The sequence below is a fragment of the Amphiura filiformis genome, chromosome 2 (assembly GCF_039555335.1).
Source record: "Amphiura filiformis chromosome 2, Afil_fr2py, whole genome shotgun sequence".
Classification (NCBI taxonomy): domain Eukaryota; kingdom Metazoa; phylum Echinodermata; class Ophiuroidea; order Amphilepidida; family Amphiuridae; genus Amphiura; species Amphiura filiformis.
In genome coordinates, this window is record NC_092629.1 from 49,514,213 (window position 1) to 49,535,220 (window position 21,008).

A 21,008-nucleotide genomic window follows, 5' to 3' on the forward strand; every position below is an offset into this window, starting at 1 on the left:
CCGAGGTACTAAGTCAGGGCCCAAACTACTAAGTCAGGACGAAGTATATTTCTTTCTTTCCATGCACTTTGTGGGCTCTGTAGGTTGTTCAATTTAATCTTGGTAAGAAAAATGTATTAAATTTAAATATTTTTAATTGATATTTTGGTTTATTTTACAGATGAAATTTGAACTTGTACTGGAACTGGAAGGAACCACCTGCAGCAACAAGCTAAAAGCAAGATAAAGATCGAGATGATGATAGTGATGACGATGTGTAAATCAAGTTTGAATTTGAGGGAAAAGCAATTGATAGAAAAGGCAACTTGTCAACAACATGGCAAGTAGGGCCTACATGTGGGCCTACCTTATACCTATCAATTAGGTTTGGAACACTAGTAGACAATAGACATCACCTGCAGAATTTGATCTTTTATCCCGGCTGGGATTCTTCGAAACATTTTGTACAGGGATGTGCCACTGCCAGTGCCACAGACTTGGATGCTGACTTTCTCTATAGTCTACTTTTTTTAGCAACCTAATTTGTCACAAAAAGCACACAAATTTGCCCAAATTAGGTGTTTTTAAGACATTTTAGCTTAAATTCGCCCAATTGTGCACATTTGTCTCCATTAAAAAACTACCGTGGTACATCCATGTATACCTTCAATCAGGAAGAACCCCCCCCCCCCTCCCACAGATATTACCACAAAATAAAGTCAACAAATACTCCACACCTGTGCCACACCCTTACCCTTATTAACTATATACATGTATGTACCTATTACAAACTCTAATTATACCCTCTATTATAGCTCTAGCAGAGATGTAAGTGTTATTGGTCAGGTATGATGTGCCTATTATGAAGAGTGTACACCATAGGCGTAGATCCCGGGGATGTGGGTATTTGCCAGTGGGGATGGTACATACAATCATCCCCCCCAATGTTTACTGGCTGGTGTATGTGGGTTTCTGACCAAATTAACCTCATTTGTGGCCATTTTAGGCCGAAAGTGCAAATATTGGCGCTTTTGCATAAATTTATTCCACTTTTGCACCATATTTCAACAGTTTAGCTTCAAAATGGCAAATTTTTTCATACACATTTGTAACATACACTTATTCTGTTGCTAAAAGTGCTGGATTCACTATACTTCAAGAAATGTTTTCAACCCCCATCCCAACCAAAGAAAAAAAGAAATCTACGCCACTGGTGTACACTGTTAATGGTAAATCAGCACGGTATTGGGCAATTTAATGAAAATGTGCTCAGAATTGTAGATTGTGAAAATGAAATCAAAATTTATAGTAATTGGAAATTAAGAACACACTTTTTAAGAAATAGGTTTTAAACTAGTACCAATGCTTTTCACCTTTGTATAGTGGTCAAAAAATTAATATGGTTTAATTTTTTAAATCTTCATTTGTTCCTTTAGTCCTTGAAATTAAAGGAGGATGGTATGATCAACAGCATCATCTCCACTTTTCTCCATCAAAATGGAGATTTATTTATCAGTAGCATCAGTGGAAAGTCCATATTTTTCTTACTGACCCTGTCAAATATTAGTCAAGAAAAATAATAAATTTTGTTTAGAATTTATATTTCCTAAATTGGCTAGTAATAGGTTTGTCTACCTTTGCTGAATTTAAGAATGTGAAATGTACTTAGCATATTCCATTTGTGAGTGGTCCAATAATTTGGGACATGCATTTTTGTGGGTCTTTTTGGGCCTGATTTCATAAATTGTCTTTACTGTTTAAACTATATTTATTTGAGCTCAATTTAGATGCTTATTTTCAAACTCTTTACATTTTGAAACTTTTAACACAAAAATAACTACACACATATGCAAAATATTGTGAATATTGCTATATTTAATTTAAAAAGCAGTTTTAAGTCAATTTTATTATTTCAGGTGACCAGGCCACTTTCTCATCTAGATACCCAAATAAATCATGAATCAGTTGTTTCAACTGAATTTTATTCTAAGAAAGTTATATTTACTGTGTGAACAACGTAAAGGGACACCAAGCTCATTTTGTGCATTTTCTCAAATTCTGAAAGAACTTGACCAAATTTTATAAAGTAACTGTTACAACCCCTGCTCCAGCAATACAGTGAGCTTTAATTTGGAAATATATACATTTGTTTTCACAATGTAAATATTTTTTGGGACACCAAAGCACTTCAACAATTTTCAAACCAATGCATTTTTTAATTCTTCACATTTTTGTAATCTATTTTATTTCCCTTTAAATCATGCAAAGCCCAAACATTTAACAAACAAATAACAATAAAACAACCAATTTTATAGAAAATATATTCAATTGAAATTTCACATGGTAAATGAAAATGGGGGACACCAAAGTTGACAGGTGAAACCTATTTTTGATGAAGTCGGTATGAAGGGAACATACAATTTGAATGTAAGAAGTAAGTTTATTATGGAAGATCTATCTTTAGTACACATGAAAATTGAGGCAAAAAACAAGTACATAATGAAAATGTTGGAGGAATGAGCATTTATTTTTTTATAAACACATATTTTATATGTCTTAAAAAGCCTGAAAATTATGATTTTTTACTCATTTTTGTGCAAAATTCATAATATTGCAAGGTCATGAACCAAATTTCAGGTATTTTAATTTGTTTATAGAAATGTTAGTAAAAAAAAAAAAAAAAAAAATTGGAAGTTTATTATAGAAAATTGCCAAAATGGCACATGAACGCACACACTGCTGTAATTTGCCATTGGACCCCTCAAAAATGATGCCACATGTGCAATTCTTTGAATGTTGCCATTTCCTGCTTTAGCTGGCTGCTTTATTATAATTCTTGTAATTTGAAAGACAAAAAAACCCACATATTCAGCAGGGCGTAGCAATACAATCCATAGCAAATCCATGGGCCCTGGGGGTTCAGGGGCCCAAGCAAATGTGAAAATGTAATAAGGGCTGATAAAGGAGATGTTTAGTGTCCATGGGCCCGAGGCTCTGCCCCTGATATTCAGAATAATACACTGCCAGTAAAATTTGTAAAAAAATTAATGTATTACTAGGTTGGTGTTACTGTTACATACAACTTATTGTATTTTTTGTTTGAATCATATGCTGACCACATGTTGGAATACACTGTGTGTGTTTTGACACCCTGTCATGTGTTAGAAAAATAAAATGACAATGAATAAAAATACAAATTTACATATAATCTATGTGTTTGTTTTTGTGATGACTGGTGCATCATGTCATCAGCCATGTGTAAGAAAAAATAAAGTGGTAATGAATAAGAATTAAAATGTATCTATGTTTGTTTTCATGGTGACTGGTGTAAGGACTGATCAAAATTAATGGGTGAGCTTTTTTTAATTGAAAGGGGTGAGCGAACAGCATGTTTTTGAGCTAAAAACAATTGAATTAATAAATTGCCTCCAAAATTTGATTGGTTCCTTTTGTGATGTTTTTTATCTTTCACATTCACCCAGCCCTTGCACTAACAATGGGTGTAAAATTTGCATAAAAATAGTTTGGTTTTCAGTGAAAGTTTTGTTCAAGTTCTGATGAGGGAGGGGCAAGTTGTTGGAAAAAATGTCCAAATCTATGAATGCCTGCTGAATTCCAATAGACTTATCAATTTTATAAGACTCATCCACAATGATATACCGACTTGGGTATGGGGTGGTGTGGACCCTGAGTGATATCATGCATCAGTATAGCTGCTAAGCTGAATCATTGTGCACTTTGCGATTAAAAGCATGAGAGTGTCCACACATGGAAGTACATGGCCCAAAGTTTATTTTAAGATGTAGAGCCATTTCAGATTTGGCACCTAGTGACTTCTAGAGGTCACATAGGGGTAAAAATATGAAAATGCTCCAATTTTGCCAACAGATCACCAAATTATTCGCCTGATCAAATTTTTGAGTAAAGGTAAAAATTTCAACTTGCTCCGATTTTGACAGAAATGGCAAATTGTCCATTTAGCTGACATGAATCATAAAAATAATAGTTTTGCATATCGTACTGTGTTAACCTACTGAGATAGAGGTTAAAAATGTCAAATGCCATTGCCAAGGGCCCTGTTGATCGTTGAATTCCATTGCAAATAACAAGTAAATAGTACATTTTAGATGGTAAGTACTATACTGTTTAGTACTTACCATCTAAAATGAACTGAAATGGCTCGACATCTTAAAATAAACTTTGGACCATGTACTTCATGTGTGGAAACTCCCATGCTTTTAGTGCACAATTGTACCAAATTTGGGAGCTTAGCAGTTAAACTATATGGACACATGTGATAATAATTAATAAATGCGCAGGCCCATTTCATACTGAATTTATTACGCATTTCCCCCAATCTTGGCCTTTGCTTTCCGTGCCACCCAGTCAAATGATAAAATTCGAACTTTTTAGGCCCAACTGAGATTTAGGGGTGCTGAAGTTTGGTTTCGTGGGGTGTGCTGGAGAATTTGAAAGCGACCCATATATATGCCAATTTTAAAAGAAAAACGTTTTGGCTAAACTTAACGCAAATTGTCTTATTTTTACAACTCAGTGTCCCAAAATATGTGGAAAAATTTCAAACATTTTGGCTACTGTCATTTTTTGGCTATTGGGCTATTTTCCTAAAAAAATGAGAAAATCTTGAACTAAAAAGACTCATCCAAATAATACCGAAATTGGCTTTGAAAAAAGGGGTCCTTGATATACTTAAAGGCCTAAAATGCTACCCAAGGTTAGTAACATTAAGAAAACTTGATGCAAAACATTCTAACATAACGTTGTTAAGTGATTAAACTATTTTGCAATTTATATTTTCAATTATTTTAACCAAATTTTTCAAATGTTGTTGTAGTAGGGTACAGAATGGAGATCCCGTTCTCGGTGTGAGTACAAGACGTTTTGAAGGTGTTTTTATAAATAGATTTTAGGACACTGAATAAAATGGGAGGGGTCTGTACCATCTAAAAGTGTGGGGAACTCTCGGTAGAGGGCGTTTTTCAAAATGGCCGACAAACTCCCTTAAAATCACCATAACTTGGTCAGAGAAGCACCCAACAGAACAATTCTGATGTCTATACCCATGTTTTCAGGGTCAAGGAATCCAATAGAGTCATTTACATCAGCCTAGGACCTATCATTCCAAGATGGCTGCCAAAATTTCAAAATGGCCGCCAGTGAACATTAAGGGGGCGCATCACTAAATAAGCGTCCCATAGGATAACGTGTGATTTTGGCCTACTTCGAGCGCCATTCCTGGCGTCCCTGCAATACTTGGCAAAATAAATTTGGTATATCAAATTAAAGCTCTGTTTCTGTAGATTCCAAAACTTTTGTCGGCATTATATCGATGACCGTTGACTTTTTTTCGCTATTTCGCGGTGCAAAAAATATGGCCTAAAAATATACTAAATTCACCACTCACATTTCAAAATCGGAAGTTGTCTTCATCCGCCACAGAGAATTGCTTTTGAGATAAAATGTCCGTTTTTTTCTGCATGTTATTATTGAAGACACTTGTCGAATTCATATGAGTGATTTAAAGTGAACATGTCGGTAGATATGGTCGCTACAATCTCATACCGTAAAATGAGGGTAACTTTGGGCACTTTTCAGAGTTTTTAAACCACTGCTTCCAAACAAAACCAATTATATTTCTAATTATTTCTTTTTATGACATTAGGGTTCCCTTCTACACCTTGAAGTTGAAAAAGATTTTTAGATAATTTTGAAAGGGTGCCCTAGGTGTTAAAAATAGCCTGACCAATGTTACCCCGCATTTGGGGCAACTTTGGTCAGAGTATTACATTCCATGAAGAAAAAAAAAAATTAAAAAATTGATCTTCGCTGTATATGGGCAAGTTTTTGTTTTTTTTTATATTTAACCCCTTGCAAAATTAATCAACCACACATCCTTGCTCACAAATACCGATTTTAATTTTTCTAAAAAAAATGTAAAAAAATGCTCATTTTTGGTCAAAAATGTCGATATTTTCGTAAATTTCAAGAAAATTGGACATGAGCAACTATTATTTCTTCCAAATATTATATTTCTTTACAAATTGAGACCAAATATGACTAAAAACTATATTGCTGTACGGAAATATGACCATTAAAAAAAAAAAAAAAATTTGACCGACCAAAGTTACCCTGCTGACCGAAGTTACCCCATTTTACGGTACTCACTATGGACTATATTACCCGAATTTCGTTCTTACATAAAATGCGTAGTGATTTAGTGTTGCGCCCGCTTAACTTGGCTATATCTCGGGTGCAGAAAGTATGATTCTGGTGTCTATACCCATGGTTACAGGGTCTAGAAATCCATTAGAATAATCAGTACAGAACCTTAAAATCCCAAGATGGCCGCCAAAATTGAAAAATAACCACCACTAAAATGCAGAATGTTGCCTATATCTTATCTTTATCTGTGGTTTAGACGGCACTGTCAGGGGTTTACGATCCTTACCTGGGGCTAAGATGCCTTAATCTTAGCATAACGCAGTCTAAACCCCAGATAAGGTATCTAAACCCCAGATAAGGCGCCGTAACCCCAGATTAGGGGACGTAGACCCCAGATAAAGCAGGCCAAACCCCAAATAAGGTGCTTAACCCTAAATAAGGAACATAAACCACAGATAAGGCATCTAAACCCCACGTAAGGTGCCCTAACTCTAGATAAGGGTCGTAAACCCCAGATAAGGCATCTAAACCCTATAAGAGACGTAACCCCCCAGATAAGAGACGTAAACCCCAGATAAGGCAGTCTAAACCCCAGATAAGGCGCCTTAACCCCAGATAAGGAACGTTAACACCAGATAAGGCATCTAAATCCCAGATAAGGCGCCTTAACTTCAGATGATGTACGTAAACCTAGGAAAATACAGTCTAAACCCCAGATAAGGCATCTAAACCCCAGATATGGGACGTAAGCTCCAGATAAGGCAGTTTAAATCCCAAATAAGGCAGTCTAAATCACAGATAAGGCAACTTAACCAAGATAAGGCGCCCTAACCCCAGATGAGGGACGTGAATCTAGGATAATGCAGTCTAAACCCCAGATAAGCTGGCTTAAGCCCAGATAAAGGACATTAACTGGAGATAACGCAGTCTAAACCCCGGTAAAGGCGCCGTAACCCCAGATAAGGGACGTAAACATATGATAACACAATCTAAGCCCAAGATAAGGCACCTTTACCGCAGATAAGGAATGTAAACCCCAGATTAGGCAGTCTAACATCAGATAAGGTGCCTTAACCTCAAATAAGGGATGTAAACCAAGGATAACGCAGTCTAAACCCCAGACAAGGCGCCTTAGCCCCAGCAAGGAGACGTAAGCCCAGGGCCGGATTTACCATTGGGCCAGATGGGCCCGGGCCCAGGGCCCCCAAAATTTGGGGGCCCCAATTTGGCCATATGCATGTTTATTTTTAGCCTCCAAAATGATAACATTGTAAAATTTTGCGCGCTTATCAGGGGTTAAGGCAGCTTATTTGAGGTTTAGACTGCATTATCATATATTTACATCCCTTATCTGGGGTTAAGGTGTCTTATCTGGAGTTTAGACTGTCTTATCTGGGGTTTACGTCCCTTATCTGGGGTTTAGACAGTGTTATCCCAGTTAACGTCCCTTATCAGGGGTTAAGGCAGCTTATTCAGCATTATCCTATATTTACATCCCTTATCTGGGGTTAAGGTGCCTTATCTGGGTTTAGATGCCTAAAGAATGGATCTGGGATTTAGACTGCCTTATCTAGGGTTAACACCCCTTATTTGGGGTTAAGGCACCTTATATTGGGTATAAATGCCTTATCTGGTGTTTAGATTGTGTTATCCTAGGTTTACGTCCTTCATCCGAAGTTAAGGCACCTTATCTGGGATTTAGATGCCTTATCTGGTGTTTACGTTCCTTATCTGGGGTTAAGGCGCCTTGTCTGGGGTTTAGACTGCCTTATCTGGGGTTTACGTCTCTTATCTGGGGTTTAGATGCCTTATCTGGGGTTTACGACCCTTATCTAGAGTTAAGGCAACATTACATGGGGTTTATTGGGTGTAGAGTTTGCCTCAAGAACTTGCCTCTATTGACAGGCACAATTGAGTGCCCCTCCCACCTCCCAAATGTATACGGTATATAGGCCTACTTTGAATATCTTGCATAAATAATGTTAAAAGAAGTCATAACCATTTTATATATTGCATTTCTGAGAATCTGTAACCATCTTAAATCTTGCTAATCTATTTTGCTGTTTTGGGAGAATATTTGGGAGATTCAGGGAATCTTTTAGAAAACTTTGTAGTTGAAGAAACCTTTAGATGGAGAAGCAGAAAAATGTCTTAACAGAGACTGCAGCTGGAGAGGAAAGTTCCCAGGACCCGAAGTCGGGGAAAGTTGCAGTAGACTGAGAGAACTGGCAACAGGGTGTAGTTTTAGCTGGGCTTGTAAATCTTAATACCATCAAGACTGTAAACGTCCTAAAAAACAAGCCAGATAGTCCAATAAATCCCGGTAACTATCGTGCAAATCCTAGTTAAATTTGCTGTATTGGGCAGAGATATACATGTAGTACTTAAAGTGCTAATCAATCATAATATATGTTATTGGGGCATTTCAAGAGCACCCTTATTTGGTTGGAAAAGGTCGTTGAACTTTTACACAGGGGTCAAGTTCAAAAATTGTTCGGACTTTGTTAAAAACACAAACAATGTGTTCATCTACTCATAAGGATTCAGAAAAAGTTAAGTTTGACCTATCTTCGACGTACGGTTATAGACTTATAGAGTTTTCTAATTTCTTGCAACAAGACAACTACTTTGAGATAATTTTCAAAAGAAAAATTTCTTTGTCCCCTGTGGGAGAAAAATAGACCTTTGACGTCACAATGTTACTTTCTTGCCCATAACTCCATAACCGTACGCCATAGCTAGACCAAAGTATATTTCTTCTCGGAATCCTCATTGCCAGAGGATCACGACGGTATGAGTTTTGAACAGGTCTGAGTAATTGAACTTGACCCCTATGTAAAGTTCAGTGACCTTTTCCCACTAAAATGGGGGTATGCTCTTGTACAGGCCTAAGTGTTGTAATGCCTCCATAGCCTACATGTAGGCCTATAGATTAATCAGCACTGTATGCACTATTACTCTGCCAAATATACCAACTCTGACATGATTGGCCAAATATGACGACTCTATAACATGATTTGCACGATTGTAGTCATGTGAACTAAAATCTCTTGCACTAAGGTGGCAGTCACAACCGGCCATGGTTTTCAATCACCCACATTGTATAAGCAAGGTTTTGCAGCCTGGTTGGTCTGAAAGGCATGAATTCCTATCGAAAAGCTTGAGAATATGCAGAGTAAAGGCATTTCAACAACATTTGAACTTGAGTAGGATTTAATATTCCCTAGAGAAGTCCTTTTCAGAGGGCCGAGCTTTTGTGGCTTTCTAGCGAGTGTCATCTGCAAAGCAAATTGCCCCACTTCACCCTACTGTGTTATGCTTGACGAATGAGGGCAGCACTCCTCGTCACTCCATACATAAATTCTCCCAGCCACATTTCCCTAATATGAAATTTAAAAAAGAAAAATTAAGTTTGGCAGAGGTGGGGTTCGAACTCACGGCGCGCCGCTATCAATGGATACTCTATGAGCCTAGCGCCACTTGTTGGTATCCATCTTGAAACTTATTTGAACATATATCATCGCAACTTCAACATAGCCTACCACGTAACAAGCAAAGACAGAAAACGTACCATATTTTGGAATTTTATTTGTTTAAAAACATTAATATGTGTTAATAGCGCTCAATTGTTGTTAACTGCGTGTTCTACATACAGAAATCCGACAATAAATGGGCTCTACATGGACAATACATTATATCGTAGAAAAGCTGCTCTATCATGAGAGTATGCTGATTTGTTTTGCAATTGATGCTTCTAATGTTGGCTGACATGATGCAGTCATGTCTACAGTAGAATTCATCTCGACCTTTGCAGGACTTAACCCCATTAAAAGCTATTAAACCAAGATAACACTCATTGAAACAGCTCAACTGATTAAATCGGATCTTCTCTGGCTGTGCACATGTGACTGTTTTCATGTGCGATATCGCAATAAAGTTTGTATTAAAGCTTCAGTTGGGTAACCGATTATCCGGGCAAAGGAAACGAAAGGAAACAATGGTATGTGTACCATTGTTCACGAAATGAGACAATGGCGTGCTTTTTGTAAACCAGCATTCTTGAAAATGAGCAACATAATGATTGTTGACTTAACACGGTTTGGAAATAATTTCTTCATATTTTTGGTGTTATCTGTCGTTTACATATCCTTCCTAAAACACAAAAGTACGACCCTCTCCAAACACCTAAATTAGCTAAAAATTTAGGACATGTTACAAAACTATATTGTCTAGAATTTTAGAAGAGTACTTTTAATATTGGCCGGTTATTTTTCACACAGCGACGTTAACTAGGCAATGTACTATTACCTATAACATTAACTAAAACACCAAAGTACGAATATTTCCAAACATCTAAATTAGCTAAAATTTAGGACATGTTAAAAACTATATTTTCTAGAACTTTAAAAGAGTACTTTTAATATTGGCCGGTTATTTTTCACACAGCGACGTTAACTAGTCATATCCCCATACTGTTAACGTAGGGCTATTTGTAGAGGTCACTCGTCAATGGGAAAGAGCACTGTGTATTGTGTATAGGAAAACGGACAGTAACTGCAGTATGAATGTTTTTGACCCGGGTTTTTGATGATCATGAAAGTCAATCTTTGACCGGGATCTTTGACAAGATGTAATTTTGCTACGGAAAGTGCTATGACAAAACGGTTTTCAGATTTGGCTTTCTTTAATCAAGGGTTTAATTTGATATAAAATGATGCGGTGTTTGATGGCAAATTTGAATTCACCTTTTAGGGGGATGTCATTTTCTTCAGCAGGGGGGTCATGAATATGACTCCCCCCCCCATCGCGGGCTAAAATATTTTACGACCCCCCTATCGTGGGTCAAAAAAATTTATGACCCCCCCCTTCCATCAAAATTTTAGAGCGGAGTGCACAAAACGCGTTAAAAATTTGGCCCTAAGCGTAAAGAAGGCGCACGGAGAGCGCAAAAATCTTACATTGTATAACTAAAGATTGTGTGTACATTTTGTTTTAAAAAGTGTAAGAAAAGTTTAAAATGCGCGTGGCGCGCAAAACTTTAGTCAGTCTTAATAATTCTATAACCCCCTATTTTGATTGTTACAAAATTATAACCCCCCTATTTTTGGTCTCAAAATTCTATGACCCCCCCCCCCTTCCGAAGAAAATGATAGCCCCCTTATACCTATAAGGGGCTCAGCTGTGCAATAATTTTGAGCCCTGGAAGGAGTGTAAAATAGGCAAGCCGAAAGGGGGGGGCAAGCAATTTTTGCGAGCCGAGGGGGGGGGCAAGCAATTTTTGGCACACATATATGGGGCACCTTTTAAATAAAACGCTCTAAAAAGGCTTAGGAAAACAGTAAAAAAAAATATGCAAATTTTCATGCTCGCAACATATCTAGACCTTTAAAGGTTTGCAAATTGGGATCCCCAAAATTTGGTATGTGTAAAGGGGGGGGTGAAGATTTTTGGCAAGCCAAAAGAGGGAGGAAAGAGATGTTTTTGTAGGCTGAGAGGGGGGGGGGCAAGCGATTTTTGGTGGGTCGTTCGGACATTTATTACCCCCCCCGGGCTCATCATTATTGCACAGCCCCAAATATGGCACATAAATGAAGCCTGTGGTGTGCGACGGATGAGGGAGAAGCTTGGGGGCACCAGTGGCGAAACTAGACTTGCAATCAAGGGAACAGCTAGCTGGGGGTAAATCTGCCACCACCGCCAAGGGAGGGGGGTGCTGGGGGGAATACAGATGCATGTGCTCATTTGGGAGAAGGGGGCGGCAAGGATTTCAAACCAAGCCGCTGTAACAGCCCCATGCTGGGGGATTGTGCCACTGTCCCAGCTGTACCCTGACAAATTTTCTAAAATCCTCTATTTCTTTTTCAGGCCGGCCTACTAAAAGATCAGAGCTATACTGTACAAGTAACAACCAACTGCCAGTCACCATTAACCAATGCCACTGTGAGCCATTTCATGTCACATTTTGCAGCAGAGGCAGATGAAACAAATGAAATAAAAGGACTGAAATAATGACGGAAACGCACTTCAACATCACTAATTGAACAATACTTGTGTTGAAAGTCGGGACTCATAAATTAGGTGTAACAGAATGTGTAAAAATTATTAAGATCTATTAGAAATATTCAATCTAATAGATTAGAAATGAATCTAATTCAATTTTAATATTTAAGGGATTAAAATTGCTTAGATTGATTTTAACCCTTAGATTAAAATCAAATTACCGGTAGATGTATTCGAATTAAGATTTTTTTAAATCCATCCAAGTATTTTTTAGATTAAAAATCAAATTAGATTGAATTTTAGATTGAATATTTCTAATAGATTAGAATTCAATCTAATTTGATTAAATGTTTTAATCCAATTTTGGATTTGTCCCAGATCACAATCACTCATTTTTTAATCTTAAAGGAATTTAGAGGAATATGCTGAATTGTATTATAAAATAAAGACTGCACAAAAAGTAACGCAGTTGTTATAAATACGCCTGTAGCGTTTGAACTAATAATTGTGTTCACAATATTTCAACATAGAAAGAAGGATGATTTATTTACGCGCATTTTATACCCCATTTGTCCAATCTCGTTCAATAGTAACAACACAGCAGTGCTTTTAAAGAAAAATACCTAAATTGAAAAGTTGCAGTTATTTGTATTGATTTGAAGTCAGTGCAAAGATAAATGGAGGGTTTTACGTGTCACAGTGCTTGCATAATAACCATTGATTGCTGTAAATTGCAACTTTTAAATTTGGTTTTTTTCTTTAAAAGCACTACTGTGTTATCAGTATTGAACGGCATTTGACAAATGGGGTATTCAAATGAGCGTAAATAAATCTTCCTTCTTTATATGTAGAAATATTGTGGAAACGATTACTAGTTCTGAACCTATAGGCGTATTTAAAACAGCTGTGTTACTTTTGGTACAGACTTTATATTGGATATCTTCCATCACACAATAGAGGATACATACATAGTAAAAAAAAATCTCCATCATTTATTCTCTATTAAGTAGGTGTGTTCAACTGTTTTGGTTTGTTGGACTTCCTTCTTCATACTTTTTAATGAAAAAATAGTGCTTTTATTTCTTCACTTCCTTACAGATCTCAAAATAAAATAAAACAATGATCAAAGCTACATATTCACCATGCATTCTAATGATTCTTGTTTATTTCATGAACTCTTGTCTTTCTAATAATTATGTACCAGAGAAATAAGTGTAAAAATACATTTAGTAATGAAGTATGAGATAATGAGTGCAAAAGACCATTTATTTACAGTCTATTGGCAGACACTAGTCTTTTGAGAAGGCTTTTGTGCAGACCTTCATTTTTTTTTGGGGGGGGGGGCACCCTTTGTCAAGGCCATTGGGGACCACTTGTCAACAAGGAATGAAGAATACCTTGAAGTTAAACAAAGATCAGGGGCACAACGGCCAAAACTGAAAAACTGCAGGCAATGGCCCTGACTGAAATTCGAGCCCAGCTTGTGTGTTAATATGGTGCCTTCACAAAAGACTAGCATTGACTGACATCGGCTAGTCTTTGCTGAAGGCTTTGGTGTGAATGCATTGATGCACAGCCACAGCCTCAATGAAAGTCCTTAAAATGAAAAAGTTTTAAATTTGATATACGCCACATTTGGGTTAAATGCACTTGAGCAATGAAAATGCATACCTTTAATTTCTTTATATGTTACTTATAATTACAAAATCTAGCCTTGTTACACTCAGAAAATTATTTTTGTAACTTAATAATTTGTTTTGAGATGAAAAAAACTGAACTATAAATCACTTTTTTAGTTTTTGCCACCAAAAACTGTTTTTATAAGCGGTTTTAACTGCTGGCAGTTAAAACCGTGGTTTTTCCACCTGTGGCAAAAACCTGCGAACCCTGTTTACATGTACTACCTTTGATTTTAATTTCATGTCAAGGGTTTACATGTATATAGGACCTTTTATTTATTTATCTAATAAATAACAGACATTAACAGGCCTTATCTGCAATAGCTGCCAGGTGACATTTTTTTTTTTTTTTCATGAGATGTGTACACTACATAATGCATAAATTATCAAGATGTCTATGGGACAGCTATTGCAGTTAGGGCCTTTTGGTTCTAAACCCTTGCTTAGTGGATACTCATCATACTTACAGGGATGAAGGTAAACCAGTAGCGTAGCCAGCGGGAGGGATGGAGAAGTGGAAAAATGGGGACGAGAAGAAGCCTGGGAGAAAAGAAAGAAAGAAGGAGAGGGAGAGGAAGGGGAGGGGAAAAATAGATAGGGACGATACTGACGTTTGCCCCCCGGACTGACAATGCTGGCTACGGGCCTGAGGTACACCCCCCCCCCCCTTGTTGTGCCCCTGACACTATGGATCAGCTACTGAACAATTTGGTCTACAATTATTCTACATCCTGCATCCGCTAATCCTAACATGCGCTAGTCATAAATGTCACTATAGTCCAAGATAAAAAGGGTCGCTAGTCCTAATGGCTGCAGATTTTCCATTGCTAAGGTCTTGTAAACCTTATTTATTTTTGGACTTGTGAACCATTTCCTATTTTTTCGGACTAGCGATCCGTATTTTTGGACTAGGGAACCTTGGCTATACATTGGTTCCCCTCAAGTTCAGTAGTGACGTAGGTGCATATTTTGTTGGGCGCAGTATTGAATTGTGTGCGTATAGTTAATTGTGTAGCAAAAAAGGTGGTTCGTGTGGCGCAGCCATGAAAAACCATTGATATCACTGCTGAATTTGAGGCAAACCAAAGAAAAGTGCCTAGAACATGTCCAATAATTCCATGCTACTTTTTACAGCCTGTAAGGAACTATGCATTACGATTACATCACATGTCAGTGTCACTTGTTGAGGTCCTTATTGTTTTGATAATTGGAGCAAACATTTACTAGTACACCATGCATGTGTTAGTTTAGGAAAGTTTTCAATGCATGCAGTGATAGCCCTACTAGTATAGGGCCTTTTTGACTGTGGTGGTCCAAAACCATGCTATATCGGAAAACCTGGCTATATCCAGAGAACTGCTAAACCCAGACTGCTAATTCCCCCTTTCGGGTGGAGCGGTTAGTGGGTTTTAGCGGTTCTCGGATATTGTAGGGCTAGCGAGTGATGCGCCAGATAACAGATGCCAGCTGTTGACTTCCAAACCATGATCCTCTTTGTCTTTCAAGAATTGCGCCATAAAACCAGTATCCTCAGTAGTACTGCTGCACCTGGAAATTGAAATAAAATAAAATAATAGCCAATGATTAATTATTACACATTATTATCAGGATTATGGTATCTAGGCTGTTTGTTTGCCTTAAAGCCTTAATGTACAATCTTTTTAAATTTTTAGATTTTTCTTCCAAAATGATAAATTATTGTAGCAGAGTCATGATTTGCTATTTCAATAGGTGTGAGGTCAAAGGTCATAAAGTAGTCACTTGCAATCATTTTGAAATTAAAAAAAAAAATGTTTACGAACTGTGAGAGCGGGGACACATTTAAAGCACTAATCTGTAATTTACTAAGTCTACTTGTCGTGCATAGTTTCATGGGCGTATCCATCTTTCTTAGTAAGGAGGGCAAAATAAAACTTGGGGCACACGAAAAAACTTACAGTTGCATCATACAATACATAGAGATTGTATGTCTTTCAGGGATGTATCGTTCGAGTCCGGACTCGAGTCCACTTTTTGTCGGACTCGGCTCGGACTCGGACATAAAAAGACTCAAAGCCGAGTCCGGTCCGAGTCCATGCAATTAAATCCATGTTAAATGTGAACTGATTATACCTAAAAATGTCAAAATAGATCTAAAATTTGATTTAAAATTTGTTGACTTCACTTTATTTGCCCTTTTTCCTAAAATTGGGGGCTGTCAAATAAGTCATCTGTCATGTATCCTACATATCCACCATATTAATTAAGTTAATATCTGTGAATTAGCATAGTCATACTTGTTAGCATTGATAATAATTATGCATAATTTTTTAATAAATACTGTATAAAAATATCTAAAACTTCTTTCATGGAACTTTCTAATTCATGAAACTCAGTGAAAAAGAGAAAAAGTGCACACTGGACCATGCAGTATGCATGGCAGCTCATCCTAGTGTATAGTAACTTTGTGCTCCTTACATGCATGTACATGTATGGGTATGGTTATTACATAGGTATTTTACATACTGTTGGTCGCTCATGATAGATTTGGCTGTTCCATCTTGCGCCCTCAGACACAGGGGACACTTATCGTTGTACTCAATGGGGAAATCACAAAACATGTCATATGATAAATATACCTCTTTGTGAAATAATTTAAAAGTTTGATTTATTATCGGGGAATACGCTCCCAATAAATTACAAAAGGAAAATTAATGCAATTGATGTGTTCTATGCGGAGAAAATTGACTGGAAATCAAAGGCCCTGTACAATCCAGTAGGGATGTCGTAAGGGTGTCCCCTTTGCCAGATGTGAGAAATGGGTAAGTGCACTAAATGGAACAACCCTGACCGAGAGAATACATGTATGTGTAGTTTGTATGTGTTCACTATTCACTGCACATTTGTTCAGTTTTAAAAGATATTTGAAATTAATATCACAGGTACAAAGCATACCACATACTTGAACTTTTGTTTGGTAACAGCATAATCCCCCACTGCCTGACTGAAGTCAGACTAAAAGTGGGGGATATGGACCCCACCCTAACTGATTTGTATACATGTGTAGTTATTCCAGGCCTGCTTTAATGAATGTGGTAAAAAGTAAAGCTGTTTGCATACTGGTATCAAAATGGCAAACTGGGAAAACATTTCAACACATTAATTTTCTTCTTGATATTTCTGAAGGGTGAATTTCTATTATTATGATTATTATTATCATTTATTTTATTATTTTATTATTTATATTGTTATCATTATAATATTTTTCTATAATTTATCTCACCCCCATTGAATACATTGCTCTCCATGTACATTTAAATGCTGCACACAGCCTGGTGCCCCTTCCCTATTCCCTGTGGCCTGTGTACATCTGTGAGTTACATGTCACTAATGTGACACACACATGCCAACATCTCCACATTTACTGCTCTCTGATACATGTAGTTTCTAGAGAACTTTTAATACCTGTGACCCCATCATTTAAAATGTAAATGACCCCAACCCAGTGTTCTTAATTAACCGGTTAATTATAAACGGCGGTTAATTAACGTTAATTAACCGGTAAGATTGGTTAATTATGGCTGGAAGATATATAAATCCGAGCTCGAATTCAATATGCCATCATACTGAAGAACACTGCTGCAAGCATTTAACATGAGCAGATGAAGTTTTCTTGTCCACCTTTAGCTTTAAAACATTCCATTTTAAAATGTTAAAATTAAAAAATTATTTTCATATATAAACTTAAGTTATAATGTCAATTCAACCTGTTTAAAACATTTTACACTCATTGACACAGATGCACAATGATACCGCAAGTCTGTGACTATACAATTAGAATTTTATCAACTTTGTCTTTTTAGTTATTGATTGAAGCAATCCTGGGCAAAAATGGTATAATCTGCTCACTCTGCTGTGGATTTTTGGGTACTTGTACAACAGGTGGTGGGCATTCTGCCTGGTTGAAGGTATACAGGGATGTGCCACGGTTTTGGGGTACCTTTTCAGCAATTTTGGGGAAAAGCGCCAACATTTGCACATTTTTGGTCATATCAATTTGTAGGCACTCTTTAGCAATGTCATATCATTGAATTTACAACCGTATGATGACAAAACAGACAAAAATAGTAACTTTTTGCACAAGATTTGAAATTTAAAGAGAATTGGCAATTACTCATTAAAATGAGGCTAGTAGGCCTATATACAAAAATGTACATGTATGGACAATATAGTGTGCTCTTCATTTAAAATGGCATAAAAATTGAAAAATATTATAAGGAACACATGAGGTTTTGACTTCAAGGATAGGTAGTTTTCAACATATTACCAGTAATTACCACATTCACCTGCTACAATGTATAACATTGAATTGCATTATAAATCTGTTGACCTACTGTAATGGGGAAAAGTGTATAGGGAGTAAAAGTGTTAGCTTTCGTATGATATACATTGTAAAACAAATTCTGATTAGAAGTAGGTACATGTATAGAGGAAGTCAGCATCCAAAAGTCTGCGGGCACATCCCATTACAAATTTTTTCAAAGAACCCCCCTCCACAGATTTTTACATATAGACCATGATATAGTCTGCACATATGGTCTATGATGTGGCATGACACTCTAGACTAGAGAGCAAGAAGAAGAATACTATTTTAATATTTCCAGTGAACACTGAAGTGATATTAAAGTGTTAAAACTTAAAAAACGTCAGAATAATTCAAGATTCATAATTAACCTATTTTACCACCGGTTAAATATGATGCTGTGGTTAATTAACCGGTTAATTAACCGGTAAGCTTGAGGTTAATTAACCGACTAAGAACACTGCCCCAACCCCCACTTTTTAGGCCCCTACTTCACTGATAGAAACATACATGTTAGATATAAAGTTCAGTGCCCCACCCCAGGCATGGACTCTGACCGAGTCCGGACTAGGGTCATATTTTTGTTTGACTCGGACTTTGCTCGGACTCGGCTCGGCTCGGACTCGGACGAGCTGGACACGGGTACAAGTCTAAGTCTTTGAGCTTCTAAAAAAGGCTTTATTGGGACGTAGTACGCAAAAATTTGTTATTTTACACTATTTTCGGTCATGATCAGGCTGAATAAGGTATTGGCATTTTGTGTGGTGTGCTGCACCCATTTGGCTACAACTTTGTAAATGAAATTACTTACATCCTCCTCACTAAGGAAAGCCGTGCTGTTCGGTTGCAGGTGCTTTGCTTCAGCGCATGTTAGTCTAGATTTTTGGAAGATATGCCTTGCAGAATGGACCTTTTCCTGCTAGATCCTGTGCCAGTTTCTGGAAAGACAAAACAATATGACATTGTAATTAAAGCCATATATTGTAACATTTGCTAAGGAGAAAGCCCTGAATATTTTTCAAAATTCTGTTTTTACACGATTTCAATGTACATGTACTTTGTAAACATAGTACATAGGCCTACTCAGCAAAAATCAAAACTTTATGTTTAATGCTCACTTGCTGTGGGTTGGGATTGAGACTGAAGATGAAGTGAAAATGTGACACAATCTGGTCCATCGGGGCCAAAGGAGGCATTTTTGCAAATTAAGTTACTGTAATCATTACATTATACATACAATAGGCTATCATTACTGAAATAAACAAAGGTCTAGCATGCTTGGTTCTAAAGTTTTTGATGTCTATTTTCTTATGTATTTTCTTATTTTTTACTCCATATTTTTACCTATCTCAGTTTCAAATTTACACGCCTTTGGTCCACATGGACCAGATCATGTCACAAATCATGTTTTCCTATACTATTCTCTCGGGTCACATCCATTTATCACATGCATTGGAGTGAAAACAACTTATCGCATATTTGTATTTGCAGATCGAGAGTCGAACCTGGCACAATAGTGTGATAGCTTGATGATACACTCGAGTTCAGTGGCATAAACAACGTTTAGTCATGAAAATATATGAATGAACCCCGTTCATACATACGCAACATTCTGCTTGCTGTTATTTCCTCCAAAACTAAAAATACCATCATTTTAAACTAAAACTACCAGTTCCTTATCATTTTTAACAGTTTCTCCAACGCTAATTGTAAGAAAACGTTTTCTTGCTTAGTCCATCGTGCTTGGACGCTGCTTGCGATAACATCAGCGTACATCACTCGCGCTTATGCGTAAATAGCTCGCGAACATAGACGCGTAATTTCCTACGCGCGAGCGTCCATCAGTTCTCGCGCGCAACTCGCGCGGCTTGGTTGACGAACGCCGGGCATAAACGTTGTTTATGCCCGCCTATCGACCAATCACGCATGCTGTTTATAGCGAGTACGTATGAATGTTGTTTCAGTCCAGTGCTAAAATAAATTGTCAGCCGGTTCATGCCCGGATGTCCGATCGACAGAATAACAAATCCTCACTGCCAGTTAAAATTAATGTTGTGTCGTTTAGTTTTACTTTTGCATAAAAAAAATAGTGGTTATAAAAAGAAACTCACCTTGCAGAGTCGTGTACGTACAGACAACACACCCAACTCAGCCTGGAGGACGGTGTACACACGGAAAACACTGCACGGTATTGCAATGATCAATGCACAGTCATGTGTGATGCACGGGTGAATGGGACAAATCTCGTCATGTTTTCGTGGTGTATTCGATGTCCGTGGACATAATTGTCCTCAATCCATCATGTCATTTGCTTCTCTAAATATTAAGTGAATTGAATACTTATATTACTATTGCAAACTAATCCAAGCACGCCGTTAAAATGAGGCAAATAATTCGATTTTCGCAACTGGACACTACTGTCATGACTGTCGCAAACACAGCTGATCGAGGTCAGAGGTGAAATCTGTCGTGCAATGGGATAGAGCGGGTTTTTGCGTTGGGAAGAACGCGCCACCTCATTGGTCAAACAAATCGCTCGCGATGTAGTATAAATCATGCGTATGTCGTCAATTATCATGACTTTATGTCGTCAAGTATCATGACAACACGTCATACAACTCGCAATTATCATGACAATTATCATGACAACACGTCATACAACTCGCAATTATATCGTCAAGTATCGTGACAACTCGACAACTCGAAATTATCATGTCAATTATCGTGACAACACGAAATTATCATGACTTTATGTCGTCAATTATCATGACAACTCGTCATACAACTCGCAATTATATCGTCAAGTATCGTGACAACTCGACAAC

At 37.3% G+C, this 21,008-nt stretch overlaps 1 long non-coding RNA gene across 1 annotated transcript; it reads right to left on the minus strand.

Moving 5' to 3' along the window:
• Positions 1-15,144: 15,144 nt before the first annotated feature.
• Positions 15,145-20,646, minus strand: LOC140136175 (uncharacterized). The gene is made up of 3 exons (XR_011856622.1): positions 20,295-20,646; positions 18,995-19,121; positions 15,145-15,389 (listed from the first exon to the last, which is right to left on the minus strand). It is a non-coding gene; the product is annotated as an uncharacterized lncRNA (long non-coding RNA).
• Between the last annotated feature and the right edge of the window lie 362 nt (positions 20,647-21,008).